At 36.7% G+C, this 27,547-nt stretch overlaps 1 protein-coding gene across 1 annotated transcript in view; it reads right to left on the reverse strand.

The window, feature by feature from the left end:
• Nucleotides 1-341: 341 nt before the first annotated feature.
• LOC132692165 (uncharacterized) overlaps nt 342-27,547 on the reverse strand; it is a 40,541-nt gene continuing 13,335 nt past the window's right edge. The window contains exon 4 of the mRNA XM_081795430.1: nt 342-658. The gene's annotated coding sequence lies outside the window, so the exon portion shown is untranslated. The remainder of the gene's footprint in view (nt 659-27,547) is intronic.

Consider the following 27,547-nt stretch of genomic DNA (forward strand, 5'->3'; position numbering starts at 1 on the left):
AAGCATTGTAACATACATAAAAGCAGAAGAAGAATTTGCCCAACTGCCATCTTCCACAGATAATCACTGGTATTTTTTTTTTTAGTGATTTTCTTACTAGCATTCAGTGTATGTATATTTTTAGAGAAAACTTTGATACTGCTCTATGTACAATTTTAGATTTTTTTCATTCAATATATACAATTACCTCATGTTATTACAAAATCATTATTAGCCATAAAATTTTTAATTCTGCATAATATTCCACCAAATGTATCAAGTGTCAATCAAAAATTGTAAAGAGGCAATAATTGAGCAAAAAATGTTTATTCAAGATCAAAGAATTGCAATCTTGGGAAGATCTGGGCAGCAAAACGATCAGTATGCCACCAGGGAACAGAAGTCAGAAGTTTTAAAACAAATAAGGAACCTTTTATAGACGTTGCTTACAAAGATTTTTGATTGGTAATGGTGTCTCAAAGCTAATCTTGGCTGAACATAATTGGTTCCTAAGGCTAACATTAAGCAAAAGTCTCTTACCAGAGCAAGTTGCACGTGTTCTTGTAGAATCCTTGGAATTTTTGTGACTTGGCCCAGTTCAGAAGTTCCTGGTTCCAACTGGTGAAGACATACATAATGTCCATCTCCTTAATGGCCTCCCAGCTCCATTTGATTCCACCTTTCACAAAAACAACATAGTTAAGGAGTTACCTACAGGTGAATGTTCCGTTTTCTTTTTCCATTTTAGTTACAAGGTACTATTATAATTAACAGTATTTATGTTTTATAGGTTTCCCATCCCCCATATTCTGTCTTCTTTTTCCTTGGGATAAATTATTTAATTGAATTGTGATATTATAGGACATAAACATTTTTAAGGCTTTGCCAAGTTGGAAAAAGGCAATCTCAGAACTATGATTCTACTACAAAAGACATCCAGCAAATCCTCCCCGGGTTTTGGCTGTCCTGCTTGCTTTTCAGATTCACTACAGATAGAGTGGAGTCTGTTTATTTTATCGATGCCATCAAGAGGCATTCAGGCGGTCTGATAATACGTTTTTAATTTTATTGAGATTATTGTCAATGGACACGCAGTTGAAAGAAATAGTAGAGAGAGATTTCCTATACGCTTAAGCTAGTTTTCCCCAGGGGTAACATCTTGCAAAAGTATGGTACAATTCTCATACTGATAATACTCTGTGAAACCTTGAATTCTGTTAATAATCTAATTCCTAACAAGAGGTCCTGCATTATCATGCGGCAGGAGAGCCAAAGTCAGCATGTCCTTCTTCTGCCCACCCCCTCCCTGGAATGTACACTGTTCACCCCAAATCTGGCTATGAGCTCCTAACACACAGAAAATTACCAACAAGCCCTCCCTAACACAGCATTCACTGGTTTGAAGGGGAAGATGTGGCCAACTCTAGAAACTGGAAAGCATAATTATCCATTTATCTGTCTCTCCACCACCCCTGAAGGCAGTTATCATGTGACCTTCAGGAAGTACTGTAATTCTGCTGAGACGTAAGACTGAACCATCAGCAGCAAATATACTCAGGTGCAAATATGGTCACCAGGAGGGCTTGCATCCAGGATAGGAAATTACTGCTAAAGTAATTAAACAGGGAGGCCATTAGACTGGGTGGCTCTAATGCCTTGGTACCTTTCCTAAGCAAACCAAACCCTAAGTCAGAGTCAGTGCACTCGAATCAAGAAAGTGAAACTAAGGAACAACCCACCACAGCCAACTAAGCTTTTCCAAATAAGACAACCACTAAAGCTATAACCAATGAAACAATGCCCTTGTTTTGCTTCTTTACGTTCTCTATAAAATCCTCTCCCCTCGCTGTCTATGCAGCACTACTAACCACTTTCAGTTTGACACTACTCAATTTCAACTGATGCATGTTCAGATAAACTACTGAAATGTTCTATTTAGCCTCAGTTTATTTTTTAAAACATCCGAAAGGCTTGCAACAGGTTGCACCAAGTATCTACCCTTTAGGCTCCTCTGGGCAATTTCCCATCAGACACACCTTCCCCAGGTTATGACACCAGCAAAATCCCTTCCCCCGCCCTGCGCACGCAGGACCCTGTTACCACATATGTGGTACTACATTTCAGGGCCACAGGTAAGTGAGGCCACACAGAACACAGAACAGCATGAGCCAAAGGGTAATCCTAGCTTTACCCCAGGATTTTCAAATGTACTGTAAATACATCTAAATGCATTGTTACACCTAGTTAAATTTATTATTACTATAATTACATGGTAAATTTAAGGTGTTACTTTTAAGACTTGTAGACTTCACGAAATACCTTAGCTATTCCAACATGCTTGATGTTGGAAAATTTGAGAGCTAGAGACAAGACCAGTAATATCAGAGAATTATGTATCTCCCATTCAGCACATCCTTGTCTTAGTGTCCACATCCTTTCTACCACTCATAATCTTAGTGGAATAAATGGCAAACACCTGCTGCAAGCAACCTCAGCATCCCTCACAAAATTAAACAAGTGGCTATCAGAGAATCAGAATACACCTCAAGTATGCTAGGCTTTCTGATGGAATTTTATTTTGCCCATCTCCCCATTGCCATCAAATTTGTCACATTTCTGTTAGTCATTTAGCATATGGACCAGTAATAATGCTGCCTCGCTCACGAGAAGGCACAAATTTTAAATTAGTAGTGTGGTCAGATTTGGTAGAGTAATTTTCTTTGAATGATATGTCCTCCTCACAATGAAAGTAGCAGTTTCTGGAAGTGCCAAATAACCTGTGAATTCAGTTAGTTTGGAAAAAAAAGTGGCCATAAAACTATTACAGTTGATAAGAATTCCAAACTACACACACACTAAGCTCATAAATTATCAGATGTCATGACGCTTCTTCTATTCATATGACCTCTATCAGGTCCTATCACTCCAGATAACAAATCTGGGTGCTACCTAAAAGTTTTAAAAATGAGTTGCTGTTGTTGCTGTTGTTGTTATGGTAGTGGTGAAACAGTTTCATATGATTTTTGATTGATTCTTTCCTCAAGATGCTCCATCATATATCCTCTTCGGTGCAACAACAAAACACACAGGCAAAAGAGAAAGAACAAGTTTTCCATAAGAAGTACTCCCATGGTTATCAGTATTCTATGAATACTTTTTTTTTCTTCAGAATGATGTCTCTTATTTTTCAGCCTTTACTTTTATATTGTTTTATTGACATGAAAAGCCCAACTCATATTGGTTTTAGTGCATCAAGAGAGTCATTTTATATACAGACCACTGAGGTGTCTTGCTGTTAAAATCACTGGATTGCAGAAACTGTACAAACTGATGCAGAATATTGGAAGAATACGGCTGGCTTTATTTTCGAAGCTAACCGATACCAGGAATAGAGGAAAGTGTATGAGCACTTGGACATACAGGAAAACGGATGATACTTACAATCCAGACATTTTCACATAACAGTAAGGTCTCTCAAAATATGATCTCAACCTATGTGTCACTTCTCGTCAGCAACTACCACACCCTCAGTTTCTAAGAATTGTTTTCCTGTCTATGCTTCAGCTACTGCACCTATTATTCCCTTTATTTGAAATGTTCTTTCCCTCATGTTTAGGTAACTCTATTCATTTAGTCAGTCATAGCTGATAATCCTGGAAAAACCAACCACAACCAATGCTGCTAGGAGAAAAGAGCTGCGTAGTATCAGAGGGGAGAACACCACAACTGTTTCTGCGGGGTGAGAGATAAAAAGCAGGGTTAATTGTATTTATCCAAGAACCAAACTTAGTTGCACAAACACACAATGTGTTTAGGAAAAGTTCAGTGCAGGATTTGTCTACCAAGGTTACACTATGTGGTGCAATGATAAAATGGATGAAAGGAAGTAGACTTAAGCCATGGAAGACGAATGAAAAAAAATCTAATTATCAGGTTAATTAATCTTTTAAAGGACTATGGAAGATTTAAAGTGAGAAGACTAAAGATAAATTTTAAAATTCTTGCAAATACAAATCCAATTTTGGAGGAAAGTATCTTTAAGGAATTATTAATATTCAAACTAGTTTTAATTATTTATAAAAGTTAACTGTATCTTCAGGAATATAGTATAATATTGTATTGTATAGACATTTCCCTTACTTTGGATTTGTGAACAGATGTGTATGTATAAATTATAAAACTAAGATGTTACCTTTAAGACCTTAAAATTTTATAAATTATCATGTATATAATACAATATCATCTCATATATGTACATATACATATATACAGTTCACACACACACACATACACACCTCTTCTACTTAATTATTTGCCTTCTGGCTTTCAGTGCTAAGGAAAAACTGATGTTTATGCTTATATGGTACATGCATGATCTGGCAAGTAGTTAAAAGCTCTCTTTCTGGAGACAAATCTGGTTTATTTCACTACTCTATCTTACCAGTTTCCTATAGCTATGGCAACAAATTACTACAACATTCTAACCAGAAAACAACGTTTCCCACACACACACACAGTTCTGAAGACCATAAGTACAAAATGACTATCACTGGGCTGAAATCAATGTGTTGACAGGGCTACGCTCCTTGGGGACATTCTAAGGGAGACTCTGTTCCTTGCATCTTCCAGTTTCCAGGGGCTGCTAGCATTCCTTGACCTGGGCCACATAGCTCCAATCTCTGCTTCTGTGTGTGTGTGTGTGTGTGTGTGTAAACTATCAATCTGCCTTCCTCTTATAAGGATACATGTGATTGCACTTGTATAATCAAGGAAAATCTCCATGTCAACATCCTTAACTTAATTACATCTCCAAAGACCCTTCTTTTTTGCCATTTAAAGTAGCATCCACAGATTCCAGGGATTGAGAGGTGGGTATCTTTTGCAGGGGTGCTTTTCAGCCCACCACATCCACTAGCCACCTTAGTCACCTTTGGTTAGCTATTCAAACTCTCTAAATCTTGGTGTCTTTCTCTGTAGAGTGACAAAAATAAAAGTATTTATAGTGATGACTAATAAAATAATATAAAGCAATAAGTGCAATTCTTGACACGATAAATATCAATAAATGTTGCCTATTATTGTCATTATTTCTATGTTTCATTGCTTTTTTTTCATTAATATCTTAAAAATGTGTTAGCTCTCCACTATGGGGAGGATATTCCATTATTCCTAGTCCATTTTCTTGACAAGACATGAGTCTTCCCCTATTTCCCTGGCCATTCCCTTGGTTTGCTACACTCTGCTCAGACCCCACTGCTTCCATTGGTAACATCAGGTCTCAGACTGTCAAAATAGAATGTTAATAGGAAGCTACTTTTTTTATTTTTAATATTTATTTATTTTTGAGAGAGAATGCAGGTGGGGGAGGGGCAAAGAGAGAGGAGGGTGGACTATCCCAAGCGGGCTCTGCACTGACAGCACAGAGCCTGATGTCTGGCTCCAACTCACCAACTATGAGATCATGACCTGAGCCATCTGACACTTAAGGGACTGAGCCAACCAGGCGTCCCCAACAGGAAGCCATTTTTAACATGAGTTTTAGTTAACGAATGCACAAATTAGTTCAAGATTTGCATCCAGTACCAAAGATAATTACCTGAAATCCCACCTCATCAGAAGAAGTTAAACTAAATTGAAGTTTATTCTACAAGATTGTCGTGTTTTTTTTTAATGTTTTTTTTAATTTTTTTTTTATTTTTGAGAGACAGAGTGTGTGAGCAGGGGCAAGGCACAGAGAGAGGGAGACATAAGATGTGAAGTGGGCTCTACACTGACAGCAATGAGACCATACAGGGTCAAACTCACAAACCATGAGATCATGACCTAAGCTGAAGTCAGACCCTCAACCAACTGAGCCACCCAGGTGCCCTGATTATTATGTTTTATAAGGGATGTGTGTGGTGTGTGTGTGTGTGTGTGTGTGTGTGTATTCATATATATTTAGTTTATTTCTGTTTTGAGTTTAACAATAAATGCTTATTTTGTAAGAGGAAAAATACAAAATAGTAGGAAATATGCATTATCAAAGAGTTAATCCTAAAAGGTTTCTATGAAAGTAGTTGTCCTGAAAGAGTTTTTAATCTTCCTGCATCTCTACATAAAACCCAACCCCATTCTAGGGTGCCTGGGTGGCTCAGTTGGTTAAGCATCTGACCTTGATATAGGCTCAGGTCTTGATCTGACAGTCGTGGAATCTAGCCCTGCATCAGGCTCCATGCTGAGTGTGGAGCCAGCTTGGGATTCTCTTTCTCCCTCCCTCTCTGCCCCTCCCCTGCTTGCGCTCTTGCTCTCAAAATAAATAAGTAAACATTTAAAAAACACAACCCCATTCTAGGACCCCGCCCCCTGTCATTCAACTTATGTCATTCTTGTCTTTCAAGTATGCAGTATAATCTGTAAATTGATATTTCTTTGCATAATTATTTGATTTTCTCACTAAACGGTAGGATCCATGAAACTTCAGAGTACATTTGTTTTGTTTGTTGTTATAACCTCAGTTCTTAGTTAATAGCAAGCACTAAATACTTCTGAACAAAACTGATTTCATAGCCTCCATCCTCTGTTCTATTCTTCCTTTATTCAATTGTCAGTAAAATTAAACTATCAATTTGTATGCAGAATAGATACTGGGTAACTTACAGAGAAATTTTAATACTTGTATAATGAATATGTAGATAATGAATTTGACCCTATAGTTGATTTTTTTCATTTATTTTTACCACATAAATGATAATTAATTTTAAGCATTTACATATTTAAACTACTTTACAAAATTAAACACCACATTTTTTCTAGATCATACATCAAATATTTTCTGAAGAGATAATTTACGGCCAATACAATTTTAAGAAGCAAAAGACAGAGCTGTTTTTTCTAAAATGTATTTTATTAATATTCCACAACAGAAAAAAAAGTGATGTTCATCTGTTAAGAGCAACACATTAAGCCTCATTACTAAATAAGTCATTTTAGTCACTATCCTTAATCATTTAGGGGGCGGGAGGGCTGATTTAAATTCATCCTAGTAATTAAGAATACTATTTTACTTTAACAGATTTTTTCATTACATACTTTTTGAAGAAGAAAAAGCCTTTTAAATTTCTACTGATGAAAAGAACACCTATTAAATGTTTCATTATTTTGTATATAAGAAAGTCTGCAAGCGATAGGAAGTTAAGCAGATTCACTGAACTATAAAAGGGAAACAAATCACTTTGGTTAGAATGCTCCAGTTCTTAAAAATAGGAGAAAGTGAAATTCATGCTTTGGTTAACAATCTCATAATATGGAGAATTTACCTTTACAATTACATGAATGCAAAATAAATTGTCTAAATGTGTGCATATTGTGATACATGTGGGGTTATACCTAGATAAAAGTAATTTTGCTTTGATTTTCAACGGGTCTTCTCCAATAGCAATGACATTTGAATCATTATTTCTTATTTAAGAACTACATATATAAGAAAATACATTTCTCCAGAAGATGACCGTGTGTGTGTGTGTGTGTGTGTGTGTGTGTGCGCACGTGCACACGCAAGTGCAAACACACAATCTAGAGAACTGTTTTTGAGGAAAAAATCAATTCATGAAAGCATATTTTAAGACACTGCGTTTCTTCAGAGTGTTTCCTAAGGTGAAATTCCGATTGATTACACACATATTTCATTTTATAGGAGAATGTAGGAACTCTGATACCTGGTGAAGGAAGAGTACGAGAGCAGCTGCTGTGTTTGGGGGGAGATAAGAAATCGTAGTGACTGCCTGGCAAGGTCACCAGATATACATGTCATTAGACAACAGAGACTGATCTTCATCTGCAACAAAACAGAAAGATGAGTTTATAAACTACAAGGGTAATAGAAATTTGATGAGTGAAACTGTCATTTTTATTACATAAATGCAAATTGTTACTTCAGAACACAAAATACATTAACAGCTCAATTATTTAAATAAAATGTCAGAAATCCTATGCTGCACAAATTCTTCAGAAATGCAAAAATTGTAATATTAGTTTAAAACGTGACACTGGTGTTGAAACAGATGTTAGGGAAGTACAGATTAAAATTTTATTTAAAATTATCTTAATATAACATTTAAATAACTTATATGTAAGATGAAGGCACTGTATGTATCAAAAATCAAATTATATATTAAATTGTAAAAGGTCTCCAAAAGTTTTTGTTTTTTTTTTAAGTTTATTTGTTTATTTTAAGAGAGAAAGAGCATGGGCGGGGAGGGGCAGAGAGAGAGGGAGGGAGAGAGAGAAAACCAGGTAGGCTCCACACTATCAGTGCAGCCCTACATGGGGCTCAGTCCCACGAACCATGAGAGCATGACTTGAGCTGAAAACAAGTGTCGGCCGTTCAACCAACTAAGCCACCCAGGTATCCAGGGTCTCTGAAAATTTTAATGAGGAATAGATTTTACTTGCTTACAAAATGGATGAAATGTGTCTCATTAAAAATTTTTAAATAAGTGATCTTATATCAATCATCTTAAACTAAATTTCTCTCTATAATCTTTTTCCATGGATGATACTTAGAAATATGAAAACATTCTAATGCTGAAAGAGGACATATTATATTATTCTTCCAGGATGTACCAGGGCACCAGGAGGAACTGGAGTATATCTTAGGACAAAGCCAGGGAAGGCATAAAGAACAGTGCACAGACTTGGTGATTAAACCTCTGATGCGGTGCACAGACTTGGTGATTAAACCTCTGATGCGGTACCTACTTTCTGATGCTACTATTTTTTAGTCGTAGTTTTAACTTGTAACCTCCAAGGAAAAATTATTTTTTAATACCATGTCCAATTTTCATTGAATCCTGAATAGTTGGCCATTAATTTCAAGTATATCTAGCATGCTTTATCAAAAGCGCTTTACTAAATTAAAAATGATAGGATTCATTTACCTAAAAATCTCTAGCTGGCAAGCAAACCAACTCAAATATTATCATACATTCCTTACGTCAGCCACCAAGGTACCCCTGTTTTTGCCCTGTATTAGAAAAGTAAATGTGCTCAGTATCGAAAAAAATTGCAAACGGACAATAGATATTCCAGCTAGTGCATATTACCACGTTTTGCCAAACATGGGGAAAGAACAAGAAAAGACATTATAGTATTTAAATCAAAGAGTGGAACCTTCAGTAAAATTTTATATTTTGACAAACATTGTTTTATTGCTACTAGTAATGTAATAGTGTTGTTACTAAAGTTTATCCCTTGATATCTGCAGTTGTTTTATGATAAAAAAACTCAAATTTATTTGCCAAAACATAGGCATAATTTTTCAATTGAATACATTTTACAGATGATACTGATTGATATTTAAATCTAACGTTATTTTGTTTTCCTAGTGATAGTCTCCCTCATTTTTTTTATTTTTTATTTTAAACTTTTTTTAATGTTTTTATTTATTTTCGAGGTAGAGAGAGACAGAGCATGAGCAGGGGAGGGGCAGAGAGAGAGGGAGACACAGAATCTGAAGCAGGCTCCAGGCTCTGAGCTGTCAGCACAGAGCCTGACACAGGGCTTGAACTCAGTCTGTAAGATCATGAACTGAGCCAAAGTCGGACGCTTAATGGACTGAGCCACCCAGGCGCCCCAACAGTCTCCCTCATTTAAAGTCTCAGAATACGGGGGGAGGGCCTGGGTGGCTCAGTCCGTTAAGTGTCCGACTTCGGCTCAGGTCATGATCTCTCTGCTTGTGAGTTTGAGCCCTGTGCCAAGCTCTGTGCTGACAGCTTGAGCCTGGAGCCTGCTTCAGATTCTGTCGCCATCTCTCGCCCCTCCCCTGCTTACTCTCTGTCTCTGTCTCTGTCTCTGTCTCAAATATAAAAAATAAAAGAAAAAAAAACATAAAAAAAGTAAAAATAAAATAAACTCACAAAATAGGGGGCAGTGCCTGGGTGGCTTAGTTGGTTAAGCATCAGACTTCTGCACAGGTCATGATCTCATGTTTCTTGAGTTCGAGCCCTGGTCTGTCAGCACAGAGCCCACTTCAGATCCTCTGTCTCCCTCTCTCTCTGCCCCCCTACCCAGCCTGCACTCTCTCTCAAAAATGAATAAACATTAAAAAGAAAATTTAAAGTCACAAAAGAGGTTAGTTTTTTTTTTTTCAAATTGGTATAGCTCAACATAAAATTTTTCAGTGTGTTTTGAAATTCCTGTAATTTTCTAAATATAAAAAGGGCTTTTTATTCCTTTATTCACTCATTATTAATTCATTTGACAAGTAAACAGTACACTGAAAGCCCACTCTTGCAGGCCCTCTTCCCCCTGTGGGAACACAGCAGGGAATACCGTTTATTTCATCCTACCAGCCTTTATACGATACACTGTTAGTGGCTAAAAAGCCCAAAAGCATTCTTTACTCTCACTTTTCATTTTGATCCCTAGTGTATTTATTTATATAGATTTTTCTCCCGAAATTCTTTCTTTCCTCCACAGATTTGAGAATTAAACACAAAATCATTTTCTCTACACCCTCGGATTGTCATCATGACCAATAGCATCCATCTGAGACCTCAGAAGGAGGAATATGAAAGCTTTCTGGATCTAGGTGGGAATTTTAATGCTCCATGTTACAATCCCTGTCAATGCTAACCAAGTTTACAATGTAGAGAACTGATACTTGTGGATTACACTTATTATTAAGGAAAAAAAACAACCCCTTGCTCTTAGTGTCAGAGGGTTTGGCAATGTTTGTCAAAGGTGCGCTTGAAACTGTTATCTCTGTATTTGAGGCTAGAGTGAAGCTAGGGCTCTTGATATTACCATAAAGTAATAGTTTTCTGTTTCTACGAGAAAAAAAAATAAACTTTGTAAATTCTAACTATATTTATTACCATTTTGAGTAAGGGACCATGTATGTCAGCTGCCCAAACAGGCCAGGTCCTGCAGTTTCAGGCAGAATGCCACCACACTTAAGTGAGGATCACTATTCTGTACAACTCCGATTAGCTAAAAGCAACAAAGAAACACAACCCAAAACATAGTTTATACAGCCAGGCAGCCATGGGCTATATGAAGTATGGCTGATATTTCCACAGGTTAACAAAGCAAAAGTCCTGTCTTGTTTAGAGTAAAATGGATTAAGAACAAATTTGTGAAGAAAGGGTGCATTTGAAAATTTGACTCTATCAGGGGAAAAGCATATATATCATGAACATTACCTCCACGTACTCAAACAGAGCAGACTTCAAATCAGTCATCTCTGAGGAAATGGCAACAGGCTATAGGGGAGAACTTAAATCTCAAGTAAATCACTTTCTATCTATCAAGGAAACATTAATGTTTGTTGTCTCCAAATTGTGTCCCAATCAATCAGCAGAAAATACTTCAGTTTATTGAGTTCTGGACTAAGTCTGTAGGATTTGACTGGAAGATGTGACTTGTCCGTTTTGGAACAAGTTACTTAAGGAAACGTTATATAAAATAAATAAGCCATAGGGATGTAATTTACAATGTACAACATAGTGATTATCGTTAATAATACAGCACTATATTGTATATTTGAAAGTTGCTAAGAGATTAGCTCTTAAAAGTTCTCATCACAAGAAAATAAATTTGTAACTATGCGTGGCAATGGATATTAAGTAAACTTAATAAGGTGATCATTTCACAATGTATAAAATTGTATATGTATAAAATAAAATGTATAAAATGTATAAATATAAAAAATATTTAATCATCATGGTGTACACCTGAAACTAATATAATGTTATATGTCACTTATACCTCAATAGAACAAACAAAAAAAAACTATAAATAAGAAACGTTATAAGGGGCATTCTCAAATCTAATGTGTTTTCCCCCTTGTTTTTCCCTTGTCACCAAATACATTTGGTGCCACAGTGTAGTGGAAATGTACAGCAATTGGAATTGGAACATTTCAGCTCATATGTAGTTCTGCCACTTTTTGTTTAATGAAGAATAATACTGATTGATTAGAAATCACACTTATTCAAAAAGAAATAAGGTATTCCTAATGCCATGTGGGTTCCACCACTCATTTTCCTCATGTTCCAAATCTCCCTGTGTTCTTGTCACTTCACCCACACCACTGGGGTGAGAAGATACCATCTGAGTGTTATGTGGCAGAGGAGACAATGGTTCACTGACCAAAATCATCATGATGACTCCAAATGCCACAATGGATGAATGTGTAACCCATTCTCACATTCCTGGGACTTTGGAATGTTTACTTTGCAGCTCAGGGAAGCCACCCAGTGTGGAATGCCAAGGAAAAGGAAGATGCAAAAGAAAGTTTGCAGTATCTTTGCAAAGCTCAATCCAGGCAAGGTTTTGGGCTTTGCTACCTTTGCAGGGTAAAAGAAGAAGGGTCTGGTAAATATGTGTTTTGTAGACGTGGCTGGTGGTAGAGACAGGGTGACATGAGGGGGGTGTTTAGTTTCCTCGTAATTGAGTATCTCTACTTTTATCAGGCTATTCTCCAGCTGCTGATTTTTTTTTTTTTTTTCTTTCCCTCCAAACACAGAAGCCAGTGTGAAAATCAGCCACTTCCTGTTGTTTTTCCTTCCAAAACTAAGAACTGGCAGGAATCTCTGGCTGGAGTTCCAGCAGTAACCAGATAGTCTAATCACTTCTTTGTGATTCTGCAGCTCCTAGCTATGTGAGTGTGATTAATGAGAGCTGAGATTAACGAACGGTTACCTGCCCTAATGTTCTGGGTCCCATCAACTCAGCTCACACCTGTTCCTGCATACTTCCTCCTTCTCTCCTTCACTCATTTTTCTAGTTGTCCTCTGCACAGACTTTATTTATCAAGGCAGAGAAACAGATCTTAACGTGTTTGATTTCAGGGGGGGAAATGACCCAGGGACCTGCTGCCCTTCCCTGAATATCACACTTAAAGCTGAGATAAAATATCTATTTCTTTGAATCATACAGGAGTTAAACAAATGATGTCTGCCCTCCTTTATTCTCCATGGCTTTATCTTATTTGATTTCCTGAAATCTCAAGTTAGGGCTGTTTTTATTTACATAAGAATTGATTTGATTATCTATAAGTGTCTGTTGCTTGTTACTTCATCCATTAATTAAAAAAAAAAGTTGGAATTTAGTTGGTCATGGATGAATTATCTGGTCCCTTGTGGTCCCTATAGCTTCCCATTTTGCCCATGTTTATCAGAAGTACAGAAAGAAGGGCTAGAACTTGGAAGTCCTCAATTAAGCACTTTCATCTGAGTTATTAAAAGACTATGTTACTTGTATTAATGTAAATTATCACTTATTAACATTACGGAACTATTTTTATGACTTAGAATTCTCTAGTATTTAATCCATAGAATTTTCTATTCTTATATGAAAACTATCACTGATTGTGAACTTACAAATATCATGCTAAGTGCTTTGTAAGATTATCTAATTTAATTCTCATAAATAACCCAGGTGGTTACTCACTATTAGCCCCATTTTACAGATGAGACTGATGAGACTCACAAAGCAGAGATAATTTGCCCCAAGTCAACAGAATTTATGGGGAAGAATCTGAATTAAAATCAAGCTTGAACAACTCTAAAATTGTACACTTTATATGACAGAGTTTAGAAATATGTTTGCTTTTAAAAATTAATTGTGATTTTACTTAAATCTGCAATTAATTTTTGACTCTGTCTGGAATTTGCAAATGCTATTGTAACTTACTGACTTATAAAAACTGGTAAATCTAAAAAATACATAGGTAAGGCTATAGTGTGAGTGCCTGACATCCCTGAGGCACCCGCTTCACAGACATCCATCTCGAATAAACATATTGCCGGCTGTATAACACAGCTACTAGTAACACAACTAGATAAGAACCATGCCACTCCACCCACAAAGTGGCCCTTTTTAGAAAGCCCTCTGTGACCTAGATAATTGACCACTGAGTGATCCTGCTTTTCCCTTCCTGTGCCCTAATTCTTGTTTTTACGTTTTAAATACACCAGTAAAGAGAAACTCAAAAGACCGTAGGCACCCCACCCTTAACCCCAATAAAGACTGAAGCCCAGGCTCCCTCCCCCTCTCCTCCTTCTCCTCAGTCTTCCTCTCTCTCTACAGCAGCCTCTCTATGTGGTCTCTGAGGTGCCAGGCGTACCCTATAAGACTTGTTAGTAACAAACCGTGTTTTCTCAAAATTCCTGATGGTTGTTGCTGAGGTGCATCTTTAAATCATAAAAAGAACCACAAAAGCCAGTCTAGACACAAGAATAGCTCTGAAAGGGGGAAATACTCATGGGAGCTCACCTCAAATAGCAGGGACCTAAGTAAGGATCCCAGGCATTCCCAGCCTTAGACAGACAAACACATAAACAAAGGGTATCAACTTCTTGTATTTCAGCTTCTTTAGCCACAGATTGCCTTCCAAATGATAGCAAAAGTTTTTAAAAAATCAATTTCCTACATCACCAGATGGGCTCAAAATGAAATGAGAGTTAAGACTATTCTTCAATGGTATAATCTTGAGCAACTTTAAGCTAGTTATCTAGACATGGTCTCTGTCTCCTACAATTTGATGAGACAGTGCAAGAAAATCACTTAGTATAGTGCCTGGAATATGGTGAGTGTTTAACAGAGGGAAAGCATTATTTTGTTTTAAATTTTTTTTCATGTTTATTTATTTTTGAGAGAGAGAGTGACAGAGCATGAGCAGGGGAGGAGCAGAGAGAGAGGGAGCACAGAATCCGAAGCAGGCTCTAGGCTCTGAGCTGGCAGCACAGAGCCTGACATGGGGCTCTAACCCACAAACCGTGAGACCATGACCTGAGCCGAAGTTGGACGCTCAACCGACTGAGTCACCCAGGCGCCCCAGCATTTTTTATTATCATCTCATTTTTATATTTCTCACAAATTAGGCCAACTTTGATAATTCAATAGAAAAAATTAAAATGTAGCACAATGAAAACTCTTCAAAAACACTATTTTGACAGAGCTATCTTTCTCCCTCCATTCTAAGCTGTTTAAATGGATGACATTTTCAATAGGCAAAAAAAAGTATTTCTTTTACTTTCAAAGCTGGAAATTTCTCAGTTTCAAATATTTCAGAGTTGCTATTACAATTTATTAACAATTTTCACTGCAATATTTTTTTTCTGTTCTCAGAAAATACCAACTATGGTATTGAGGCAGCCACATAACTTACACAGATATCAAAGAAAGACAGCCCCCCCTCCACCGCCCTTGGCACACCTCAGTGTTCCTTGTTCTCCTGTCCAGATCAAGAACATTATCATGTGAACTCTTGGAGTCTCCCAGATATCCTGGAAGATGAGAAAAAAGAAGAGAGATTGATGTTTGTGATGATAAAACAAGAAATGAAGATGGCTTCATTTCTTAAGACTTAGAACTGAACAGAAAAATTCAGTTGCATGTAATGTTTCCTGAATAAATTTAGATATTCAAGGGTTTGTTTGTATTGTTCTTCCCATAATTTCCTCTCGCTCTCTCCCACTGATGCACAGATCCGACACGGTCCAAGTGTCCAGAATGCATGTTCAGGTCATTCCTCTATTAGTAATTCATCCATCACCTCCTCCCTCACTCCACACACACAAAGAATGTCAAGGCATCCGAGATAATCATCTTGTGATTAGGCCAGGGTTAAAATATTAAAGATTTTATACCCTTTAATGTCATGGTGTTCCCTATACAGTAACTTCAGTAGTGCTATGGTTATAATTTTGTTAGGGCCGTTTACAGAACTATTATGCACAAATGAAAAGCTCTTACCTCATGAATATCTGCAAAGGTGGCAAAGCAACCCTATAAGAAAGGAATCCGAAGGAAGATCATTGAGGGCGCATATCTCTTTTATTCTGAATAACTATACTTCAAAGTCAAAACAAGGACCACGGTGAAGAAGATTAGAGGATTCTAATATTTAGATTATTCTAATATTTAGAATATCTACTATATTCAAGAGAAATTTCATAACAACATGATTTGGTTTAAAGACCTCCACTTCTTTATTTGCTTCAATCAACTAAGTAGCAACTGAGAGCAAGGAGGAGGTGATGGGGTGGATGATGTGCACTAACTACGCAGACCAGTCTCTCTAATTGCCTTGGCCACTGCTTACTCTCGGCTGCCATGTCTAGTGATCTCTTCTTGTAGATCCCCTCCCCCGCTTGTGCATGTATTCTCTCTTTCTGAAAAATCCAAAATCAAAAAAAAAAAAAAAAAAAAAAAAAAAAAAAGAAAGATACAGGAAGTCAATGTTAATGCTCACCATGTCAGGAAGGCCACACAGCTCTATTTGCTAATGGGAGCCTGGGTGTTCTGGATATGCCTCATATTCTATGGATTTGTAGTTGCATATACCATATTCTGACCAGTGACAAAGACTCTCTCAATGACCAAAATTCAAACAGGTTCCTCTGAGTTTTTTTTTTGTTTGTTTTGTTTTTTTAATCTTTGTCTAGGCCTCATCCATTGGCCTCAGTCAGTTGTAGCAAGAATTCTACTTGGTCAGTTAAATGACACTCCCCTCACCCTTGATACCTTACTACCGTCAATATCTTATGAAATTCCTTTTTCTTGTCTCAACATCTGATTATCCTGATATGCCTTCACTAAGAATCTCATTAAGTTGGGTTAGCAAAGAATCCCTCTACCCCTGATGTCTTCTCTTAGTAAATTTCCACCCACCGACTCCCAACTCACCACCCACTCTGCTCTTAGGCTATACCCTCCCAACTGTTGACTATATTCAGAGTCGAGCCTGATATCTCTCTCCACTCTTGTCATAGTCTTGACACCTATCACAATACTCCTGAATAAAGTCTTCCTTATCATTTTAACTAGTGTCAGAACAATATTCTTCTTGAACATAAATTACATCCAAAGTAATATAAAACCTTACATAATTGATTATAACTTATTTACAAGTAATTCTTCTCCTTATCAATGTATTCAAGAACTTTTCAATACTTTTCAACATGTGCTCATAATTTTGGAATACAGCAGGTGTTTATCTCTTCTGGGCAAGGTAGCCATGTGTGTAGGCTAAAGGAGGTAAATATGTTTCCAAATTTAACTACTTTCAAGGAAAACACTTTTGCAAGCAAAGGAACATTTGTTGCTGGGAAAGCATATTCAAGAATAGCAAACAAATTTTTACTCCCATTAAAATGCAGTATGAGGTATTCTTTTTTTTAAGCTTATTTATTTTGAGAGACAGCACAAGAGGGGGAGAAACAGAGAGAGAGAGAGAGGGAGAGAGAATCCCAAGCAGGATTCAGGATTCTGTGGTCTCAGCACAGAGCCCGATGCAGGGCTCAAACTCACGAACTGTGAGATCATGACCCAAGCTGAAATCAAGAGTCAGACCTTAATTAAGCCACCCATGTGCCCCAGCATGAGGTATTCTTAAAAAACAAATCACTCATCATTCTGTGGGTTGTATATTCATTGCATTTTTCATTATTAGGAGGTAAAGGATACAGTGAATTATCACATAATTATAAAACCTGAACTATAGGGATAGTGTTTTTGTGATGCTTCTGGATACTATTGCATTCACTTCGATTAAGGCATTTACAGGAATAAAGCCTCAGGACCTCTTAAAATTACATATTATAACCTTCAAAATCTTAAATTGAGAACACAACCTTTCATTAAAATGTAATATAACTGTAGTAGAATCAAAGCCCATGTTTCATTAAATTTCATGGAAACAAATGTGACCTTACTTTTCTAAAACTATATATTTGCATGTTTCATATGCACATGGAGGTTTTAACAATGTTATTAGTATATAAACAAAACTTTATTAATCTTTATGCTTATTAAACTCTTGAAGAGTCTCAAAAAATACAAATAGAAAAACTTGATAATATTAGAACTAAACAAACATTTTTTGAGTTTATTTATTTATTTTGAGATGACAGAGGCAGCATGAGCAGAGAGGGACAGAAAGAGAGGGAGACAGAGAATCCCAGGCAGGCTCCATGCTGTCAGCACACAGAGTCCAACATAGGGCTCGAAACTACTAAACTGGGAGATCATGACCTGAGCTGAAATCAAGAGTCAGACACTTAGCCACCCAGGCATCCCTGAACTGAAAAATCTTAAAACATGTGGAATTGCAGAAAATTGTCACAATAAACCTATGTAAATATAGCAGCAGTGTCAAAAATTATTTATGTGTTTATTTAATAGAATAGGTAATGCAATATACATGTATAGATAATACATGTGTATATGACACAAATTCAAATGTATGAAAAACAATAAAATAAAGTCCTTTTCATTCCTGTCCTTCACCTTCCACTTCCCAATTTCCTTCTCCAGAGATGCCTAGTCTCACTAAGCTATGAATATTTTCAGAGAACAAAATTATCTAGCTATGTGACCATGGACAAGTTACATTATAAGTCCACAACTCAGTTTCCTAAGCTATAAAATGGTGGGAGAATCTTAAACTAGGTAAATATTCTCTTTATATGTAAATTACATTATGTCCTAATCACTATATTGTACCTTGTTTTGTTTTTCTTCCTTATACAGTATTGTATGTCAATTATATCTCAACAAAGCTGGTGGAAAATAATACATGTTGATCGACTCAATTATGAAACTGTATCACCCTCAGACTTATAAAGTTTGATGGTGTTAACTGCCTTTAAAATATAAGAGATTTTACCCATCTTAATATTTACAGTAGCTTTCCCTCCATTATTTTTCACATCTTCAAATTTAATTGATTCATTTTTCTGTAGACATACTAATACTAGTAAATAAAGTTTTAACTTTCATATGCTCAAATATGTTTTCTGTTAAGAGACAGGAGAAAAGTAATATACAAATAATTAAATGGCTTCAAGAATCATTCTTGCTTAAAAAAATAATAACTCTCAGGAAAACAGAAATGGTCAGGAACTTTCTTAATCTGAAAGAAGTATCTACAAAAAACCTAAAGAAAACATCATACTGAATGGAGTATTCTGGTTTTTTTTTAATGCTTATTTATATTTGAGAGAGAGAGAGTGTGTGTGTGTGTGTGTGAGCAGGGAAGGGACAGAGAGAGAGGGAAACACAGAATCTGAAGCAGGCTTCAGGCTCTGAGCTGTCAGCACAGAGCCTGACACGGGGCTTGAACTCACAGTCCATGAGATCATGACCGGAGCCAAAGTCGGCTGCTTAACCAACTGAGCCATCCTAGAACAGTGTATTCTTAATAGCTTTCCCCTTGAAGTAAAAAAGAGTATGACTCTTGTGCTGTTATCTCTTTTATTCAATAATGTAACAAAGGCCCTAGTCATTGAAAAAAGGTATAGCAATGAATGAACATTGGATACTTAGGAATAAAACTCATTATTCTCAAGCAAATGATTACATATTTTAAAAATCATATGTGGGGCACCTGGGTGGCTCAGTCAGTTAAGCATCTGACTTAAGCTCAGGTCATGATCTCACAGCCCATGAGTTCAAGCCCCAAGTTGGGCTTGTGCTGACAGCTCAGAGCCTGGAGCTTGCTTCTAATTCTGCAACTCCCTCTCTCTGCCCCTCCCCCACTCATGCTTGCTCTCTCTCTCTCTCTCTCTCCCTCTCAAAAATAAATAAAAACATTAAAATATATATATAAGGAATGGAATATATATAAGTTATGTATGTATATATATATATATGTATATATATGTATATTGGAATATATATAAGAGGTATATACAGAAAAATATTAGAAGTTAATAAGTGATTTCAGTTATATCACAGGATACAAAAGCCATTTTATTTCCATTTATCAGTGTTCCAGTTGTTTAGTGCTGCCCCAAACTTACTGGCTCATATAGAAACAACCATTTTCTTAAATCCCAAGGTTTTGTGGGTCAGGAATTCAGGTAGAACTTGGCTAGGAAATTATTCTGTTGTGCAGAACATCAACAACAGTTTCTGTGGTGTTCTGCTGGTAGATGGACTAATCTGGAACATTCAAGACCAATTTATCCACATGTCTGAAGTCTTGATGGAAATGGCTATAACCCTAGGCTCAGCTAAGGCTGTGGAATACACAGCCTACACATGGCCTTTCCAAAATGACAGTCTAAAGAGCAATCAGAAAATTTGCATGCCAACTCAGAACTCCCAAAAATAGTATATCAAGAGACAACAGGTGAAAATTGCCTGGGCAAGGAAAATGATAGAGAATCATTTTTATTAGCAAAAGCCATTATAGAGCTCATCAAGACCCAAAGAGACAGGACAATAATCTCATATTTTCATGAGGTAACTGACACTACCAGTAACAAGAGGTAAACTAAGCCATGGGCCAAATACTATACACAGATTATCTCCTTTAATTCACCCAAACAATGCATTTCATAGATAAAAAAAATCAAGACACACACAGATAGAGGTTAAGTAAATTGGGCAAGCCTCAAAAAAAAAAAAAAAATAACTCATTAAAAACACAACCAAAAAAAACAAGTTTAGCAGTATCTCTTTGACAGAGAAACATATGATTTAAAGATTCCACATATAAATCAATGCAAATTTCAAAATACATGTATAGATAAGAGTATTAATCTGTAACACAATATATTAAAAGTAAAAACTCTTGGGGAGCCTGGGTGGCGCTGACTTCAGCTCAGGTCATGCTCTAACTGTTCATGAGTTCAAAACCCACATCAGGCTCTGTGCTGACAGCTCAGAGCCTGGAGCGTGCTTCGGATCCACTGTCTTCCTCACTCTCTGCCCCCACCCCCCACTCACACTTTGTCTCTCTCTCTCAAAAATAAAATAAACATGAAAAAAGTTAAAAAGAAATGAAAGTAAAAACTTTAGTGGCAAAATGAAAACTTGTAAAACAGCCATCGAAAGCAAAAAATCCACTTATTTATTTAAAGTACCAGTGAAGCAGTGGTATGAGGATATAGGTGAAGAAACTAATCACACAATAAAATGTCATAAATGCACCATATTTTTAATAGGGAAGAGTATGTGTATGTGCGTGTGTGTGCGTGCGTGTGTGTGTGTGTGTGTGTGTGTGTGTTGTTTGCTTGATACAAAGAACAGGAGGGCAGGGAAATGTAGCTCTCTACCAAGAAAACTAATATATATACATGACTATAAACAGCATTCTAAAGACAGGTACACTGTGTTCAACATGATTTATATATTTAACTCCTGGCTTGAAAATTAAAATCAGCATTGGATCCACAAAAGCTGTTGTATTTTTCTGAGGTTTAGCACTACAGGAAATTGTCAGTAACAACTTTTTTCTCAAGAAGCTGACTGGTTTGTAACTTTACGCAGATTTTCTACCTAGTAAATTCAGTATGAGGCAGGGAGCAGAGAAGAAGGAAGGTTTCATTTACTTGGATGTATATACATCATGGTTAATAAATTGTAACAAGCACTAGTAAGTAAAGAAATAGTTGCTTAAGGAGAACATAGGCAAAGAAGCAGTAATCTTCCCCACTAAATGTACTTCATTAGCACAGTTCTCCAAGGGCCAAGAAATAATGAGACCATGACAGCCCTTGACTGTGAATGCTGCCAAATCTATTTAAAAACAAACGAACAAACAAACATAAATAAAACTACTACAACTGTAAAAAGCCCCTCCTATTACATGTGAAGAATCATTTAGAAATGATAAGTAATTTACATCTGTAAAAGTAAAAAGGACATTTCCACAACTCTGTGTAATTTTATAGCCACTAATTTATATGCACACATATACTTACTACTTAGGCTATATACATCCTTTTCAAAATAGGTTGAATTCTTTAAGCATACAAAAGAGTGTATTTGTAGCTGGTGTGCACAGTAAAATGGGAATTTCTGAACACCCAAAACACTTTCTGAGATGAAGTATATTTCATAGGAAAGATAATGACTTGAGGATGCACTTTTGTTCAGCCCATTTAAACATTATGAGGTTAACATTATTTCCATTTTATATATCACCTGACTATGGTTCAGGAGGTTAAGAAATCGTCACAGTCTTGCTGTAGTGTGTATCTGAAATTTCTGCATTGGCTTGCTCAGGCCCAAAACACATTGTCTTCTGACTTTCCGTATAGGCTTTTAGAGTTGGAGAAAGATAATTTCTGGATCCCACTTGCATAAATTAAAGTATTTTGAGCCCTGACCACTAAGTTTGATTAGTTTTCCAAAATAAGTCATTGCAGGTGGGGAGGTGGGATGTGGCAATAAAGTGAGCTATCAACATGAATTTCCTCCTTAGAAGAGAATGATTCAGGGGTGCCTGGGTGGCTCAGTCTGATTTTGGCTCAGGTCATGATCTCACGGTTCATGAGACTGAGCCCCATGTCAAGCTCTGTGCTGACAGAACAGAGCCTATTTGGGATTCTCTCTCTCCCGCTACCCCTCTCTCTGCCTCTCCCTGCCACCCCCTCTCACTCTCTCTCAAAATAAGTAAACATTTTTAAAAACAGAACAAAATGATTCAGGGCCCCTGTAGCTAGTCTACAATGTGGTCCTAAGGAAAAAAATGTTTTAATCACCACACTCAATGATAAATTAAAGAGCACTTTCTGTTTACATTATACTACGTTAGGGGCAGTGACAAACCAAAAGAAATAAACTACATTATGTGATTCACCGGAAGCCAACAATGCAATTCGAAGGCATTAAGTGAAATGTTAAATGGAGAATATTTGTGATCTAAAACTTCAAATGAGACTGTCTCGTGGGTTAATTTAGGAATAAGACTTTCCCTAAAAGTTAGTGAGGCACAGAATTATCTCCCACTCCCTGCTACTTCTGCTGTGCGTATACCTGAAATCGTATGAAATCATGGTGAAATCGTCCCAACCTTGTTCTCTTTTCTACTTTGCTTGTTCATTTCCCCCCTAACAATAATTAGGAGGTAACATGTATTAGCTTTTGAATCTTTAGAGTAAACCCATGAGATTTCACCTAGTCCTGAAGATTTAAATGCCACCACTGTGCTGATGAATGCCCAATTTATACCTTGAGCTTTGAGCCTTTCTGAACTCTAGACTTGCTTATTCAACTCCACTTGTGTGTTGAAAACCCATTTCAAACTTACCTTGTCGAAATATGACTTGTGATCATTCTCCCTTAATAACTGGCACATACCGTATATTAGATGTTTAATCCTTAAAACTATGAGATAGTTTCCATTAGGCTTCTCATTTCAAACTGAGGAAACCGAGGCAGCCAGGGTACAACACGCCCATAGCTGGTAAGTGCTGAAGATAATTTGCAAACTTGTCTTCCTCCAGAGTCCATCCAATCAACCATGACACTATCGCCACATCTCTTCAGATCTACCTCCAACATCCATTCAAATGGGATCGCTGTTCTGGGTCTTGCCTACCATCACCCTGTAGCATACACATGTATCTCTGTTCAGATGTCCAACAGGTATTCAAACTGTACAGGTTAATTTTTTTTTTCTTTTGCTCTTCCTTCAGTGATAAAATGTGCCATATGTCAAGCACCGTTATAAACAATTTTAATGCATAATCTCGTTCACATCTCCTTCTATCCTTAGAGCAAGTAACAAGACAGGTATTAAATTTCTCATTTTATAAATGGAGAAACTAAGGCACAGAGAATTTTAAAAACTTGTCAATGGACAGTAAGTGAGGTAGGTGGAACCAACCTTTTCTGTCACCAGCAACCACATTGTCTCAATCGCTGCACTATACACCTCGTCTTCTCCTGCTCTTCCCTGCCCCAGGAATGCACTTCTAGCCAAGTGATAGGCAAGCCAAGTCCCTAGGACTTATCTCTGATTTTTACCCTTTGGCCAGTTCAGTTATTCCCAACATGCAGTTGTTAAGCATGTCATTTCAGCACTACCTTCACCATATATCTCAAACCTGATTACTTCTCTCCATCTTCACTGTCATTATCCTCTTACATTCCACCATTTTTAAGCTCCTGATGTACATCAATAGCACATTCCACATATCCTAAAGTCCATTCCCCTTATATCAGCCTTATATCCTTATGATGAGTGGTCATTTTAAAACCAAATGAGGCCATGTCCCTACATTTCTAAGGACCATGGCTCCTGAAATTAGAATAAAATCCAAACTCCTCACCAGGGCTGAACATATCCCACAGAATGTTACTCTGGGTACCCTTGCATCCACTGTGCTTGCTCCCGTCACACTGGTCTTCCTTCTCTCCCTGGATGACACAAAGTGCACTCCATTTTAGAGTCTCTTAGCCTGGCTATCCAGAGTGCAGGCTCTGCCAATCTTACAGGTCCTAGCTCAAATGTCACCATCACCGAAGCAGCCCTCCCTCCTGAGCACATTTGTCACGCTTGAGGTCATAACCTGTTTTGTTTTCTGCATAGTTTGTATCTGAAATCACCACATACATTTATTTGTATGTTAATTTTCAGTCTTTGCTAACTAGAAGGAAGGCTACAGGAGGGCAGGGACTGCCTGTTGTCCATCACTTTAAGGTCCGCGCCTGGAAGTGTGCATGGCTCACAGCAAGCATTCAAATATTTTTTGAATAAATGAATGCCAAGAATTATCCTACTCTCTGAGTTTATATCTCTTATACTTCTGGTATTTTTTAAGGAAACTCATTTTACTCATTTTAGAATTTCACTTACATGTTTCTCAATTATACTATCCTTACTTGTTGTCTAATTATAATAAACAGTATAAATTTATTAAGGGTTTACTGTGCTAAGCATTTTATATTAGTTTTAATTCTCATGGATAATGTATATAACCAATGAGGTCTGTGTTCTCGTTTCACAGAAATAAAACTGATACCAACAAAAGTTAAAGAACTTGCTAAGGACCACAGACATAAACTATCAAGGCTGGGCTTTAAATGAAGGTTTATCTCATTCTAAATGTCAAAATCTTTGGGGGTGCCTGGGTAGCTGAGTTAGCTGAGTGTCCAACTCTTGATTTCAGCTCAAGTCACCATCCCAGGGTCACGCAATTGAGCCCCACATCAGGCTACTTGCTGAGCATAGAGCTTGCTTAAGATTTTCTTTCTCTCCCTCTGCCCCTCTCCCCAGCTTGTGCTCTCTCTCTCTCCCTCAAATGTATATTGTAAATGTCAAGCTCTTTAAGCTTATCCAGTTATGCATCTGATTCAGGTAAATAAATGATAAAAAAAAGAGAAACTGAGGAAAAAATAAAAACACAAATGTAAGAAATCAAGAGGAAAATAGTTCAGTTCTTTAAGTGTACAAACAGAATAATGACTTATTTGGTTAAGGTGAGTGCCCAGTAAATTAATTTAATACAATAAGTAAGCTCTTGGAAATCTTACAGTAACAGATGTTAGAGTGTAATTATATAAATATCTTCAAATATTTTAAATAAGTTATATTACAGATGGATACTAAGCTATTCAGGGGAACCAGGGTGTCTTAAAATTATATCCCTCACCCAAAGAGGCTGAAGTCAGGGAGGCCAACCATACCTTTCTCTTTCAAGCCCTTTGCAGAGATGTTGGAGAAAGTTTACCATGTGGATAGATGACAGGGATTTTAACTCTCAACAAGGGTGTTCTGCCTACTCAATTTTACCATATAATTATTATGTTCACATCAGTGGCCGCTGGATTTGCCCTAGTAAGTTTTAGAGTATCTCACATAGTTCGAACCAGCAGACTTTAGAAATGATCAAATCTAATTTTCAACTCTTATAAACACTTAAACTGAAATGGAGATAAATAAAAAATTATAATTTGTAAAGGGTTTTCATATCCACACGTGTATTACATTTTATTAATAGCCATTTGAACTAAAAGGTATGGCTATTTTCATTCCCAGTTTTACAGATGATTTAGGCCCAGTGATGGGACTGGAAGGGAAAAGTCACATGAACACTAACCTGCCATCAACAGGGCTCCTGCAGTACAGGAATAAAAACAGAAAAGAAACAGAGAGTTGGTATTTCTTAAAGAGGATGCATAAGCCTTTTGTCTATAATATGAGTGAGATTTTTTTTTTTTTAAGTCTAATGTACTGGAAGCTTTATGTATTTCTCTGAAAACAGAGACATTAAGAGATTCATTTACTAACTAGGAAACATACCAATATTGGTATATACCAATACTGAAAATATTGACAATATTGACTAGAGAGACTTAAATTTATAAGAAAAGTAATTCCTTGGTGCACCTGGGTGGCTCAGTAAGTTAAGCGTCTAACTTCAATTCAGGTCATGATCTCACAGTCCATGAGTTCAAGCCCCACGTCGGGCTCTGTGCTGACAGCTCGGAGCCTGGAGCCTGCTTTGGGTTCTGTGTCTCCCTCTCTCTCTGCCCCTCCCCAGCTTGCACTCTGTCTCTCTCCCTCTCTCTCAAAAATAAATAAATATTAAAAAAATAAAGAAAATTAATCCCTTCCTTTAGTTATAAGAATGAAGAAAAATACTAGGAAAAGCAAGCAAGTACTATTTTTTTAAAATTTTCTAGCAAGCAAATACTATTTTTCCCGGTTAATACATATTTCTTCCTTGTTAAGGAATGCTAATAAATAAATAAGAAAAAGAAAGACCCCAATAGAAAATAGACAATTAGAAATTCTAAAACTAAAAGAAGACAATATATAGTTTAGTTTAGATAAAAATGGGATACAGAACTAGATTTATTAATAAGGAAATTAAGCCTATGCAGAGAGGAAAGAACAATTTCTGTTAAAAAATTAAAATTAAAAAATTAAAATATTTTCATAAAAATTAAAAAATTCTGTAAAAATTTTCTGTTAAAAAAGGAGTGAAAGGCGATTGCTAATGAGCAGTAGAATTGCACTGGGGTTTTCAAATTGGGGTAACTGGCAGTAGATATTTTAAGATGAAAACACCAATTAAAAAAAGAGAGAGAAAGAAAGAGCTAAACTGAAATGGATAGACATACTGAAAGGTTAGAAAAGCTTGAAAATGTTCATCAAAAACAGAGACCATTAAAAATTATCTGAACAAAGCTTAATTTAGCGTATTTTGTAAGACTAATTTAACCTGGGTCATTTCTTTTTTTGCCTCTGCAAATCATAAGCAAAACATGAACCGCTTCCCTAGGCTGATATGACATAACCACTGAAGAATTGCCTACCACTGAAGAAAATTCTAATATTATGACCAATCACTGTGAAGAATGAACAGTCATGCTTTCTCACTAATGTAAGTGGCCTTACAATATATCTCTGAGCCTCATTCAATGTTTTGGTTTGAATGTTGTCAGTTTGCAAACCGTGTTTTTTTGTTTGTTTGTTTGTTTGTTTGTTTTTTGGTGTGTGCATAATAAATGTTTGCTAACTGCTACTTCACTGATTCACTATTTGAATTTCACTATTCTGAACTTTTGACAGAAACATTTCATTATGTGCCTCACTTAAACCAACAGTGCTTCTATGTCTTTTGCTACCATCTGTGGGTTTTTAATTTTTTTTTTAATTAACATTTATTTATTTTTGAGAGAGAGAGAGAGAGAGCGAGCGAGAGAGAGAGAGAGAGAGAGCGAGCAGGGGAGGTGCAGAGAGAGAGACACAGAATCTGAAGCAGCCTCCAGGCTCCGAGCTGTCAGCACAGAGCCTGATGTGGGGCTCAAACTCACTCAGGGATCGCAACATCATGCC

Source organism: Panthera onca, chromosome B1, assembly GCF_046562875.1.
Source record: "Panthera onca isolate mPanOnc1 chromosome B1, mPanOnc1 haplotype 2, whole genome shotgun sequence".
Lineage (NCBI taxonomy): Eukaryota > Metazoa > Chordata > Mammalia > Carnivora > Felidae > Panthera > Panthera onca.